Source organism: Cydia amplana, chromosome 9 (genome assembly GCF_948474715.1).
Source record: "Cydia amplana chromosome 9, ilCydAmpl1.1, whole genome shotgun sequence".
NCBI lineage: Eukaryota > Metazoa > Arthropoda > Insecta > Lepidoptera > Tortricidae > Cydia > Cydia amplana.
The window spans coordinates 3,362,614-3,376,050 of NC_086077.1; the positions used below are offsets into that span (position 1 = coordinate 3,362,614).

At 37.5% G+C, this 13,437-nt stretch overlaps 1 protein-coding gene and 1 non-coding gene across 2 annotated transcripts in view; one reads left to right on the forward strand and one right to left on the reverse strand.

The window, feature by feature from the left end:
- The window catches only part of LOC134650926 (uncharacterized), a 435,267-nt gene that overhangs the window by 54,182 nt on the left and 367,648 nt on the right, over positions 1–13,437 (reverse strand). The window lies entirely within an intron of this gene.
- On the forward strand, positions 11,571–11,674 carry LOC134651271 (U6 spliceosomal RNA). Its single transcript, XR_010097091.1, has one exon. It is a non-coding gene; the product is annotated as a U6 spliceosomal RNA (small nuclear RNA).

Consider the following 13,437-nt stretch of genomic DNA (forward strand, 5'->3'; position numbering starts at 1 on the left):
AAAGTCTGGCACCCGCACTTAAATGACGAAACGCTTCTAAGAAAATGGCAATACATCGTGACGTCACCATGTAACGTTAGAAGCCGTTATTATGTGTTTTTGTTTTTAATTTAAATTGGTTGCCCTGAAAACCAGCGCCATGGCTACGGACGATAGTCATCGGCATATGCTGAGTGGCATCCATTTTGGTGTCTTGTATTAAGTAGAAATATCTGGGAGACCGAGCTTTGCTCGGAAAACATATAAAAATTCAAAAATGCGCGTTTTTCCAGAGATAAGACCTAGCTAGATCGATTTTTCGCCCCCAATAACCCCCATATAGTAAATTTCATCGAAATCGTTAGAGCCGTTTCCGAGATCGCCGAAATATATATATATATATATATATATATATATATTATATATATATATATATATAAATAAATAAATAAACAAACAAGAATTGCTCGTTTAAAGGTATAAGATAAGACATTTGTATTATAGGATAGGCTTGTACCAAATAAACCATTTCTATTCTATTAGGTATGGTTTTAATTTCAACTCGGTAACTCGACGTTCCAGTGATAAACGGTCTTAACAGACAGACGGACGGACGGACAACAAAGTGATCCTATAAGGGTTCCGTTTTTTGTTGAGGTACGGAACCCTAAAAACCGACTTCTCAAACTAAAAATGCTTAGTTTCCCAAAATTAAAGCTTTTGTTAAAGAAAATATATTTTTAAAATAAAATCACTCGATTTTTTAAAGGGTTTTTGTCTATCTTTAGAAAATAGGTAATATTTTCTGGTCAAACTTGAAAGAAATAAAATTTTAGTATCTTATTATAGCTTTCATTTGATACTACCTTAATCTGAATGAGATGAGAATTATTAAGTATTGAATTGTAAAGTGATTCCGTTTCTTTTTATTAGTTATAGATGTGCCTATTTTAACACAATAATTACCTGCAGATTAGGACAGAGGGCGACGCAGCGCGCCACGTCTTTATCCGTGAGGTAGCTGTGCGAGAACCCGAGCGCGGTGAGGGTTTTGCCCGCGGCTCGGCATAGCGCCTCCAGACCCGCCGCCGACACTGCTAAACGTATTTCACACACTTAATAATATGTATTTAGGGGCCATTCAAATCTAAGTGGGGATACGGCACATTCACGTCAAAAAACCGGCCAAGTGCGAGTCGGACTCGCGCATTAAGGGTTCCGTACCATTATGCTAAAAAAAAGCACGTTGGATGTATGGGAGCCCCATTTAAATTTTTATTTTATTCTGTTTTTAGCATAATTGTTGTTATAGCGGCAACAGAAATACATCGTCTGTGAAAACCGTGATAGCTAGGCAGTTGACCTAGCTATCACGGTTCATGAGAATCATGAGATACAGCCTGGTGACAGAAAGATAGACTGACATACAGACGAACGGACAGCGAAGTCTTAGTAATAGGGTCCCGATTTTACCCTTTGGGTACGGACTACGGAACCCTAAAAAGAGAAACACTCAAGACGGAAGGTCGCCAAGGGAACTATGTACTTAGAAAAATACGCAGCCATGTCAACGATAGTAACTTGCAATCATCATCAATTCATCAGTAGTTCCCTCGATGCAGGTCTTGAGATCTGCTCTTAAAAACCAAGCTAAGCAGTAGCAAATATTTATTAACACATTAATTGCCACCCAGCCAAACAAGACGGGCGCCAGGCCACAAAAATTTCGTCATATAAAGCTGTAGTACCACGATCCCGACTATCGGGTCGTCCGGCCTGGGAACGAAATCATAAAATACCCGATAGTCGGGTTTTCGGCACTGAATGTGTTAGTATAAGTGTAAGGCCTGAGTGGACGCTCGAGTTGGGCGTGCAGCGGGGCGGGGCGTGCAGCGTGCATGTTAAACAAATGCAGACGTATAGGAGCGGCCTTAGACTAAGACCTGTGTGGACGCTCAAAGCGGAGCGTTCGGCGGGGCGTGCAGCGTGGCGTCGGGCTCACAAGTGATTTGAGCAGCGTGCACTAAGGCCGCTCCTATACGTTTGCATTTGTTTATGCACGCCGCACGCCCCGCCCCGCTGCACGCCCAACTCGAGCGTCCACTCAGGCCTTACACTTAAGGGGCTACCCGAGGTTTTTATCGATTTTAACAAGTTTTGAATCTCTCTTGAATAAAGAAAGAAACATACCTGAACATCCACCAACGTCAACGGTTCTAATCTCTGGACAGCTCCGACCAACGGCTTCTAGCCACTCGTCTCGCACACTCTGGTTGCTGCGCAAGCACAAATGCTTCAACCTGGAAATTTCACACCCACTGGGCATTCGTATAAATCGACGACGTAAGGTCTACCAATGATCAGTTAATTTGGATGCTGACAGCTAGTTCAATGAGGTCTACCGTTTTTGTGCTCACCAGTTGGCGCCAATGTAGACGTAGGTCCAGAAAAACCGATCTCATATTTTTTCTATGGTTATTTTTATAAAATCAATACGTTTTAATATAGGTACACGAAGGTATTTTAACGTCTAAACTTGCCGTTTTCTCAACCTGTTTAATTTTGCATATATTTTAGTTGACACGTTTTATATACCACTAACATTGTTTACCATGATTAATCAAAGATGGACAAATATTTACCACAATTGTGAATAACGAGTGAAAATTCGCGATAAAAAAGCTAGAAACCCCCAAAACTTCTTGCATTTGACATTTTGAAACTACACCAATAGCGCCCCTAGAGGCGAAATTAACCTTTTGGCCGCCGGACCTAGTCCGCAAAGACGCTCACTCACACGCCAGAGTAAATTTTAAGTAAACAACTAATAAAAAGTTTAGGGATTGCAAATAGTGATATCGATATTTGCAATTTATGGTAAAAATCTTCTCAATTTGGCTTTGTTCTTACCCAACTTTAATTTATTTCGAAAATGCCAAAAATTTACATATTTTTTACACACGACAATATTAAAAATAAAGGTCTTTATCATTAAAAACAACCACTAAACAATATCGATTCATGACGTAATATCACTGCACTAGGCTGTACGACAAGTCTTTTATACATGACAACGGCGCGCATGGACTGGCCGCAGTGCAGACCGACAAGGACTGTTTCCGCGCGGATTAAGTAATAATAGTCTCTAGGTCAACGGCGTAAGCGCTCGTCGGTACGTAAACTTTATAAGCGTAACGTTAGAGCCGCGCATAGTGTGTCGATAATATAAATGTACCGGAACTGCATTGGGGAAAATTACACGTGGGTTGAATTGTCAATGAGTGAAGAACAATAATATTTATTCAGTCATTTATTAATGTAATAGTTTGAAAAACAATTTAATAGTAGCATACGTAGCTTTACTTTATATCCTAAATCCTTATCAACGAACAATTAGGAGTTTTTTTACTTTCCATCCTAACTTCTTATCAAAAAATAATCAGCTGTCCTTTTTCGGTTTGGTTCGAGTGAACAAAGAAAATTTTAAGGGTTATAAACCGTCACATAATAAACGCTCGGCGCGCGGCGCGTCCTTTGTTCCTACGTGTGATTTAAAACAGTGTGGTATTTTTATACACTTGAACACGTGTGCGTGACTAAAAATATGCATGTGAAAATTGTAATCATCTTTAATTTAAAATGACTTACTGCAGGGGTATCACTCCCCACTACACTATCATGTCAAAATGAATCATTTGTTCTGCAAATAGACCACAAGGACAGATTTACTTGTCTGACTCTACTATCTACAGCTGAAGAAGCTCCCTGAACTTCAGCTATAGTTATGCCTGTCTCTCTCTCGTTTTACGTAATCTAGTTACTAGTTACCACCAATTGGCATTTAACAAGTGTTCAAATGCTTAAATAAAACGAGATTTGCGATTTGATATTTATTTTGAATATTCTCATATCGACTTGACATTCCCATCCCTAGCTGTCTTGTATACTAGACAACGGCGACGAGGAACATGAAAAACGTTGAAAACTGGAGCTAATTCTTTGATAGTCTTATTATAAAAGAATGGATTTACATATATAGCTGCTTTAGATGCATTTTTTTAAACAAAGACCTAAAACATTAAAAAGAGTGTAAAAAAATTACAATTGATATTTTTTTCACATTTACCGAGCGGTTGAATTTGTGTCTTGTATACAAGACAGCGGCGCCAGTGTACCGTTCTGTCGTTATCTTGTATACATGCCAACGAGGCTCAAAGGGTTAAATGCGGTAGCCCTCATTAGAGCAGAGAATAAGTATAGGTAGTATTCTAAAATGACGGCATTATTAAATTTCTGGTTCCCCTGAGTGTCTGCATGTCAAATCTCAGCGCTCTACCATTTTGATTTTTTTCCATACAAATACCAAAAAAAATCTTCATACACAGACCAACCTGCTCAAGTCGCATAGAGCCTCCACCATGCCCCCCACCTCCATGCTCCCGTACCATTCCAAGCCCAAATGCTCCAACTTCGGCGTGTACTCCAAAACCTTGTACACACATTTTAATTTATATCAAGCAGAAACGCCAGAGACGTACTATGCGTCAAAATGGTTCAAAAACCAACAGAGTTGAGAATTAGGTCATCAGATAGGTATTTTTATGAACTACATTTCGTTCTATGGGCACCAAGCGGAATTCCATTGCAGAACTGAAATATTAGTATTTTAATCAAAATGTTGTCACCCTTGTTACCTAGGAAATAAGAGTCCACCAACCATTCGCCGCGCTCGCCCGGCGGTGCGCGAACATCTACCCAGCTGCAATTAATTTACTTATTTAGAGTCTATTGCCTAGGTAATAAGGGTGACCACATTTTGACTAAAATGCCAATATCTCAGTTCTGCAATGCAATTCTGCTTGGTGCACATAGAACGAAATGAAGTACATTGAAATACCATCTAATGACTTAACTCTCATTTCTGTTGGTTTTTGGACCAGGCTCCATACAAAGTTGCACATGGTTCTTTAAAAGTGGAATCATTACTGTATTGGGTGAGACTTGAACTCACGGCCTCTGGATCGATGGCTGGAGATTTACTGGCTATGGATGAGGTCTTGGTGGCTCAGATGGCAGAGCGCTAGAGTATCGATCCAGAGGCCGTGAGTTCAAGTCTCACCCAAGACAGTAATTTTTCCACTTTTAAATTTAGGTACCTTGTAAACATTCTGCAGGACATGCTTGGAGTTCGTGTTTAGTTCCAGTCTCGTCAGTTCACTGAAATGGTGCGAGGCTGAAACAAATAAAAGATGACTGTGTTATTTTTAATATACCACGACGGTAGCAAACAAGTGTACCCGTATGCCACACTTGTATTGACCTTTTATATGATAGGTACGTTATAGATAGGTACTTACCTAATTAAAACAATATTGTTTTGCCAATCCGCAAAGTTTATTTTGCCCGCATTTTCGTTTCGTCATAATTTATTTGGTTCAGAAACGAGTCACTTTTCAGGATTGCCATAAAACAAACCTAACCTTACCTAGGTAGGTACATACATACCTATAGGATAACCTTACGAAAATCCCTCAAAGTTAACGGTTTCAGTTTTAGGACTAATTATAATATGACAATAATACATTATGACTTTAAACTTTATGAGAAACGAAGGGATACCCATTATTTTATACCTGATAGTGCACGAGTGATATCCAATCGTCTACATCCAGTAAGGTCCAGTGTCTTCAGATTTGACTTCAGGTCACTTAAACATGTTCCAGTCATCATCTGGTTCGCAAATATTTTCAGTTCTTCCAGCACTGGAGACCCAAGCAGTTTGCTGATGTGGGCGTCTTTGAACTGAAATTAAAATACTTTTGAGAAAGGAAAGGAAAAAAGCGAACTATAAGTTAAGAAACTTATAGTTCGCTTTTTAACCCCCGACGCAAAGAGAGGGGTGTTATAAGTTTAACGTGTCTATCTGTGTATTTGTCTGTGGTATCATAGCTCCCAAACGGATGAACCGATTTTCGTTTAGTTTAGTTTTTTGTGTCAATGATAATTTTATCCCGAGTGTTCTTAGCCCTGTTTCATGAAAATCTGTTCAGCCGTTTGAAGATCATCAGCTCTTATAATCCCCCGGGTTTTTAAATTTTTTAATTTTTTTAGCATTAGAAAGAACAAGAGCAAAAAAAAAAAACGAACTTGCAAGGGACTTGGTAAACACCAATGACAATCCGAGTAGGCTGAAAAGGTGGCAAATACTGCGACTAGACCAGAGGCACTAAGTGGCACTAGAAGATAAATACTATCAAAGTCAAGAGAGAGTATTTAATGGAATACCTCTCAAAACCCTCAAAAAAGACATGACATCTGATTATGGCTAAAACAGTCGATTGCAGATAAAAAGAGAAAAAAAAAAGAAAGAACATGTCGTTTTATTATAATATTGAAAACCTCTTAAAAAAATTGTTTATATTACTTATAAAGGAAAAGAATATAAAAGATCGTATATGATTTATAAATTATAATTCTAACAAATTTTTGTGACTTATTTTTCAATGGTGATTTTTAATAAAAAGACATACTGTAAAGATCGCTCACCTTCTTTCTAATGCTAAAAAAACGAACTATACATGGTGTTTGGTAGCTACGTTCAGAGCTTTAAGGGAAACAGCTGAGGTATTTTTGAAATCCTATCCAAGTCTGTCAGCTTGTCCAACGGGTATCGGAGAACTGTAGAACCTTCGCTAATCCGGACGGGCGAAAAACCAGCTTTTGAAATACACCATCTATTCCCGCGACGAGACCGTCGGATTAGCGAGACGGATTAGCGAGTATTAGAGTGCTACATAAGAAACAAAATAACAGTAGGTACTCACGCGTGTAACATTCTCTAAATAAAGCCGACGTAGATTATTGAAGTGTACCGCTTTATGTTTTAAATTATGGTACTGATCGTCTTTCAGCTGAAACATATAATAGCACTGAACTGAGTAAGAAAACCGACAAACCTAACGCTGCGTTTCAACCAGGGATGTTGCGAATATCCGCATCCGCAATTGCGGAACTTCCGCATTATTTTCAACATCCACATAAAATCGATGCGGAGCTTAATGCGGATGCGGATAACAGGTTAGCGTCTAACGTCTTAGCGGCGGCGTAAGTGCTAGGTAATTTCGTCATAAGACAATAAATAAATAAATAAATATTATAGGACATTCTTACACAGATTGACTAAGTCCCACAGTAAGCTCAAGAAGGCTTGTGTTGTGGGTACTCAGCCAACGATATATATAATATACAAATACATAAATACATAGAAAACACCCAAGACTCAGGAATAAAATATCTGTGCTCATCACACAATAAATGGCCTTACTGGGGTTCGAACCCAGCACCGCGACAATAGGAACAAACGATCAGGACAATAGGAATCTTGTTACGTTTTTGTGATTCGTTGATCGACCACTTTAGCCTATGACGGACAGCGACAAAAAGTGATGACTTAGTTTTATTTGGACTTTATCGTTATTTTCTTTTATAAAAACTACTAAAATGTAAGGTTTGACGTTTTTATGTACCTGTACCTAACCTAATCTTGACATCCGCATCTGCATACGCGGATGTGAGCCTTTAAATATCCGCATCCGCATCCGCGGATGTCAAAAAATCGGCATCCGCAACATCCCTGGTTTCAACCAGTGATGAGCGAGGATGCGTAGCGAGAGATATATGTGTTTCTCATGAACCAAAAGAAACACTTATTTACGCAACTTTAGCCTCCTAAGGCCCAAGGTCCTACCTATGGTACCTATTCAGTTCGATGTAATTTAAACCATGTTCAATTGGGACATTGTCGCTTTTGCTTTGCTTCGTTCTCAATTTTCAAACAACGCAAAATCAACTCTATTTCCTACAACGTAGGTTCAAATTTCAGTGGCAAATTTTGGATGTTTCGTTTGTATAGCTGGGAATAAGGAGGCTAGCAGTTTTGTACGTACAAAACATACAGAAATATGTGACGTTCCACGGGAAAAGGTACCTTATGAAGGTTTCTAGTTTCGGAGATATGAAATGTTTTGTACAAATGTGAAAAAATGCTCATTTTTTTTTTTTATTGTGTTATCTGAAACATTAATGCTGTAATCTCGCACATCTCTGGTGGAAATGCAGGCTGATCACAGGCTACGCCAAATCAGCGTTTTTTTTTTAATTTCCCCTTTATTTCTAAACATTGTGGCATCATTAGCAGTTCAGCTCAATCTACAAAATTAATTTCCAAGCATATTAAAAAAAAACATACCCTTAGCTCTTCTAAGTCAGGTGAATGTTTCCCAAGGGCCCGCAGATCAGACACATCTCGACAGTCAGCTGACACGATGGCTGGCCCATATTTCTTAATCACTCTCTTGGTCAAACTACCATAAGCGTCCAGAATTCTGCACTCCGGAATTCTGCCGTCGGAGTTGCTGTTTTATAATTGTCATATGAACACATTCGGATGTACAGACGAGCTCCTGAAAGGAAAATTTTGATTAGAAAGTTAATTCAGTTGAAAAAATAAAGCATTGAGATTTCAACTTTCTTGAGAAGTCACAGGAAGATGATCACGGGTGTCGCCAAGGGGGTAGAGAACAAAATTGCCCCCCTAGAGAACAAAATTTTTACCAATTTTACCTCAATGTATGCCCCTCCTCCTCCCCTTGACCATCGGCCATATGAACTACTCCCCCTCCCCCCTGATATTAAAATTTATAATGTTAATAGGGATATTTTTTGTCAGTATTTACACATTTCTATATTCCAGCTCAATTTAAAACAAAAACTAAATTTGTGCTCAAATTAAGTACCAATGTGAAAAAAGATCTACTAAATGTATCAATCTCTCCTACCTACACCAACATTTATGTCTCTGTTTGACCCAATGGTTGACTGGTAGAGAATGCCTTTTGGCATAAAGTCCGCCATTTGTAATTTTTTCTTATTGTGCAATAATGTTTATATAAATAAATAAATAAATGGCTAACTCACCTCTTAAATAGCGATACACCACATTCTGCCACTGTTTACTGACTCGCTCGGAGCGCAGCACATCTCGGAGGCTCACATGGTCAAGCACCAGCCGCCAGCAGTCTTCATTGAGCACATCCAGAATTGTGGGCTTGGTAGACACAACTTGCACTGGCTGTAACAAGTCAAGCAACATTTCTTAAAAATCCAAGGGACTTTAATGTACTGGTTATTGGTGGACATCATAGAAGGGCCGCACCTCCAAAAGTGGTAGAATGTGTACAATGGGACGAAGAAATAAAAACTAAACTGGACCCAAATAGTTGAAGACAGAGAGAAGTGGAAATTGAATTCACAAAATAATATTACTTCATAAACCTGAACTAATTTAAACAAATATTTATAAATAAAATATTATTCAAAATATGTGGCACATAGAATCAACGGCTTTTTTATTATTATTTTATTTATGTCACCGTAAGCCATAAAAATTACTGCTTAGTTTGAAAGTAAATTAAATAACTTACTTTTAAAGATTCTCTTTGCTTCCGACTTGCGGATCGTGTTCTTTTAGCTACAGGCTCGGAGTCATCAGACCTATAAAGGAATTGTAAATTAAAAAATTTAAGAAGCAACCCTTATTTATTTTGAAACTATGTCATGTTTAATTATATACATAACGGAGAAATCACTCTTAGTTTATGAATTTTATGATACCTAGATCAATGGTTTTTATATATTTGATTTTCTACCTTAACACAGAGAGAATAAAATTGATATTTACAATACAATATGCCAACAAACAGGATGAGGCTTGTAATATATACTTTTTTAGCCTACAATAGTGTTCTTCTGTCTGGCTAACAAACAGCCTATGCTTAATATCCCCATTACTCTAACTCTAAATATTGTACTTTTTCCAGGCAGTTATCAACAGGTGTTAAAATTAACCGGCCATTTCATGGGCCTGCCCTTGTAAATATTTACAATGCATCTAAATTAATTTTGAAGTTAGTTTTTTTTGTATTAATTGGTATTTTATTTTTAGAAACCATGCGTTATTGCACCAATAGCATTCGTAGGGATGTTTCTTATAATGAGTACAATGAACTAATAAATACCACGCAAATTTAACTACAACACTTGAGACAAATACAAATGGTATATCGTCGAGATTTCACCTAAACTTGTTAGAAAAATAATTATTCACATACTAGAACCAAGGTCACGAGCTGTTAGACTAGCTAAAACGTAAATAAAGGTTGAAAAATTGTTTTTGCGATCCTTGAATTTAATCAGATATGAAGTAAAATAAGTGTCTTACTCATCTGGTCTTTCTGAAAACCACTTGTTCTTTTTGTCAGACATTTTCTGAATCAGTAACCACTTAAATTGTCGTAATTAACACGAAACAAATTAAATTACAAAGCGCAAATCAAACTACAAATCAAGTTTATTTCTTCGAGTCAAGTTTCCGTCAACAACAACAAAGTCAAACCGCCAAAACTAAAAAAAAAGTTGCCAGTCTTAGTGGTTATTTAAAAGTTCTTGCACATGGTGCTTGTACGCGACACTATTATTCGCTGTAATTTGAAAACTAAATGCCGCTATTTATAGAAAATTGCATGCATTTTTCTATACATCGCGGCATTAAGTCGATTAATTAGTTTGGTTGAACTTATTTAATCGGCATGTATCGAATATGACATGCGGTATGTTGCAAGGCCCGAGGAGCACTAAACAAAATATTAAACAACTGTACCGATATTCGGAACCTAAAGTAATATATTGAGAGTGGCAACACTGTAGTTAGTCGTATTGTCCTTTTCTAGCATATACGTCCATCTCTCTCCCACACCCCCACCACTTCAGGCAGTTGCGTTTGACAATTTTTACAGTTAGAAACAAACGCAAATTACCTCATTGGCTTGCTGTTTTTCCATCTGGAAGGTCGTGAAGCTAAACTGCTGGTGAGTTTTTGAATTTGTACCCCAGTTTAGCTGACTATATTGAAAAACAGTTTCTAACGGCTTTTGCCGTTCGAAATAAATATTTAAATTTAGTTGTCCGTTAAACTATCTAGCAAATAAAAATGATCCGGAATAGTGATGTGCAAGTGTTTTCAAAGGCTGCCTGCGCGCACCGTGGCTATGCCAATGAAAATACTAAAACACATGGTAGAAAACACATCGAGCTGGTAAAGCGTGCACGTGTCACCATTATAATTTAATTTTATTAAGTCTCTTCCGAGTCTTGTTAGTTTAAATCTTTGTGTGTGTATAATAACGGTTGAAATTATATAATACTTAAATGGTGATGTGTGGAGGTATACCCTTTCAAGTGATTTGTGTTTTCGAATACGAATGGATCGGATAGTTAATATTACGTAGAACCTACGTATTAAGGTAGAAGCTTATAGACGTGTAGGTTTTTTATCTGTCCAAGTATCTATCAGCAATTTATCTTTTTATCCCGTTCCGGGTTAATATAATATTTCAAAATTAATTTTTTGGTAATAAACTTGCTGATAAATAACGTGTACCCGAATAGGAGTCGACGATATTTTCGCTCTAAGGGACACAAGGTAACGAACAAACCTACATCGCAAACATTGCATTTATTTTTGTGGAAAGTGAGTACTTCGGCAGTACATAAACTTAAATCTGACTAGACATAGAGAGAGATTAGCATGGCTCTGCGCAAGAATGACATGCGAATTCGTGAAGTATTTCACTCTGTATCTATCAACTTATATCTCTCCAACTAGATCTTTGATTTATGTAGGTAGGTACCTACTTAAATATATAACTTAGCAGGTACTTACAGCTTTAAAGGTTAAGGAAAAGAACTCTTGCATGTAGGTGCTATATGTGCTTGTGTTATTTTGAATTTGAATAACTTGATTATTAATTCTATACGTAACTACATACAAGAGGGTCAATTCTTAAGCCTACTTACCTACCTACATAAATAGTACACTTAAATTAAACGTTTCAAATAAAATCGGAAGCCTGTGACATGGAAGGGCATTAACGATACGGGAATCTTTAGATTGATTCATTGACGAAGACGCATGGTTTGGTTCATATTGTCAAATTATATTAGTTAACTGTAGAGTTAAAGTTTAGTTTTGGCAAATCTGCGCGTCACCGTGAATGACACTTTCTAAAAGTGCCTGTTAAAGCCGGCGTAAAGCCTTTCACCTTGTCGAGCAAGGAACCCGCAACTTAGGGAATATTACCCATAAACTCAGGGTATTTGATTTGAATGATACTTATTCTTAAACTTACGTTTGTTATGGTTCCACCTGCTAAGGTGCGCCTAAGAGAATCTTTTATTCGTTCACAAACTAACGTCAAGTTATTTGTGATGAAACCAATATATTATGTACCTATCTAAACCTGCGCAAGGCTGCCATGTTTACACCTGCGTAAGGTGTGCCAAAAGAATCTTTGATTCGTTCACAAACTAACGTCAAGTTATTTGTGATGAAACCAATATATTATGTACCTATCTAAACCTGCGCAAGGCTGCCATGTTTACACCTGCGTAAGGTGTGCCAAAAGAATCTTTGATTCGTTCACAAACTGACGTCAAGTTATTGATGATGATATTATAACCTATGTAAGCCTGCGCAAGGCACGTCAGACATATTCACAGAAATATAAATGATATGGTCATAACACAGGCGTGCGAGTAGACCACAATCACAAAAATATTACAAAGATTAAGTTGTAAATATCTCTTTTTAGAGAATGTAAAAATGGTTTAAAATAATGTTTTGGGTAAAAATCAGTCGAAATAGGCAAGGCTTCGTTATTAGAGTTTTCATTTTTGTTTACCAATCTATTTCAAGGGTCCCGAACACCCTATTGGCTAAACCCGAAATTGGGCTAATTAACTGTGGTAAAAGTGAAAACTGCTTTCCATTTACATAACATTTCTAAAATTATAATAGGTAAAATAAAAACCTAAGATTCCAGGCCTATCTCGACTCATTTTTATTTTAAAGATGGAAAAAATCTTTGCACCCTAATATAAAATTGTGGTCTGGAGACGCTAAGCCTCATAACTTGGGTGGCATAGATAATACTAAGAGATTTAGTCACCTAATTTCGACTATAAGCCCAGGCAGAATATTGATAATTAGAATAAGGAGTGGTCAATCCTCCAAGGTCCATACAATCTGTGGACTCTAATTAAATCAGGCTCGGTAAGCTCACGACACGACAGAGCTTACGATTCCATTCTGAAATAAGCTATGTTTACAATATATATTACCCATGGTGTGAAACAAACAGCCTGCTCAAGGTGTACAAAGGGTCCGTTTAACGGCCCTATAAACATCTACAAACCTTTGAAGTCTAGGCCTGCTACAATATGACAGACTAGAAATAAATACATATGATCCCAATGTAAGAGCAGCTCACAGTTGCATAAATTATATTTGGCTGGAGAGCACTTGTCTTTCAGTTAACATGTTTACGAGTACCTACCTATGTA